We start from the raw sequence: 1,608 nt of genomic DNA on the forward strand, positions 1-1,608 counted from the left end.
CCGAGCTTAGTGGTAGGAATGAATCAATTTCAGGATTATCCTGGAATGGACTACCTCTGCGATTACAAAAGTTGGTAGCTCGCTTATGGGCTTCCTTGAAACTAGCCTTACCATTCTCTGAGCTAACTTGCTTATCTAGAAGAAGGTGGCCTTAATTAACCCACATGCTTTTAAAATGAATTCCTTTAAGTTTCCTTTTTAAGTTTTTGTGTAAAACAAAACCTTATTAAAATCGTTGTCTGTCTGTCTGTCGGTCCGTCACATGCATTTTCTCGCAGATGGTTGTAGCGATTCACACCAAATTTGGAGAAAAAGTGGGAACTGTGAATGCTCACGTATACAGTAGGCTACATAATTCTACATTGACTTTAAGGGGGGGGGGTCCCAATATGTGCAAACGGGGGGTGTAAATTTTTTTTAACAAATATAGTCATGTGGGGTATCAAATGAAAGATCTCGGTTTTCTTTTTCGAAGCAGATATTAGTTTTGATATTTGTTAAAAAGGTGAGGAGTGCGGGGGGTCAAAAGTGATGATTTCTTTAACGGACCCATTTTCAGAAACTACCCAACCGAAAAATCCGAAAAAAAATTCCAGAGGCTGCCACTATATGGTGCCTAGGTTCCGAAGTACTCTCCATATCGATATCTGTTCAAATAAAGTTAATAACAGTATATGACTATAGTTTTTAGAAATTGGATGCAAAACCACCCTTAAGTTCATTCGAGAACCAAATTTTATAGCAATATAGGCTGTAATATAGTGCATGATTCTGTTAAGTTTGGTGGCAATCGCACTATTACTAACAAAATTATAAAAGGTCAAATTTGTCGCTTCTCTGCAAATTCAAGATTTTAAATGTCAATATCACGCGAAAGTGGATATTCTCACATAAAATGCATATATCACATGCTAGGTACTAATGGGACAAATACACACTCAAATGTCTTTATAAAAGAAATACACAAAACCGTTCATGGCTGAAGCGTCCAGTTCCGGTTTCTCGACTTGTTTATTGAGAATAATTATGCGTAAATTTGACCACTCACGGGCACTAAATTTCCAGAGACACTATGAAAATCTAGATAAAATCGCATTAGGGAGTTAGCTCCTTTGCGTATGAATAATTGTCTCGGTGGAGTTAGCTGAATTTTGTGAGGCCGTTTAAACGTTTAAAATGTATTTTACGAAAAAGTAGCGTTAGCCGGACATTAGGTTTTATTGGAAGCCCTTAAATAAAAAAAGAATTAGTTCATTCATTTTATTGATATTCAATTCTATTTCTTCCGCAAATTAACTGAAAAAAAGTAATCTTCGCCCAACGTGGGGCTCGAACCCACGACCCTGAGATTAAGAGTCTCATGCTCTACCGACTGAGCTAGCCGGGCACACGAATACGATGTCCTTGCGGATGAGTCACCGTTACCGGTGCAATCATCCCACTTTCAACGTTCAATTTCTAAATTAACTTCCGTTGATACACTTTCATATCATCAAAAATTGATTGAAATTAGTCTCGACTGTTATCAGACTCAACTCGGATTTGAGCGAAATTGCCTTCAAATGGAAATTAATGAACGTGGACGTCGGCATTGAACTTGATTACGCA

The 1,608-nt window shown here is 37.7% G+C and overlaps 1 non-coding gene across 1 annotated transcript; it reads right to left on the reverse strand.

Annotated features, from left to right (window-relative positions):
- Positions 1 to 1,314: 1,314 nt before the first annotated feature.
- Trnak-cuu lies at positions 1,315 to 1,387 on the reverse strand. Its single transcript has one exon. It is a non-coding gene; the product is annotated as a tRNA-Lys (tRNA).
- Between the last annotated feature and the right edge of the window lie 221 nt (positions 1,388 to 1,608).

Source organism: Hermetia illucens, chromosome 4 (genome assembly GCF_905115235.1).
Source record: "Hermetia illucens chromosome 4, iHerIll2.2.curated.20191125, whole genome shotgun sequence".
Classification (NCBI taxonomy): Eukaryota; Metazoa; Arthropoda; class Insecta; order Diptera; family Stratiomyidae; genus Hermetia; species Hermetia illucens.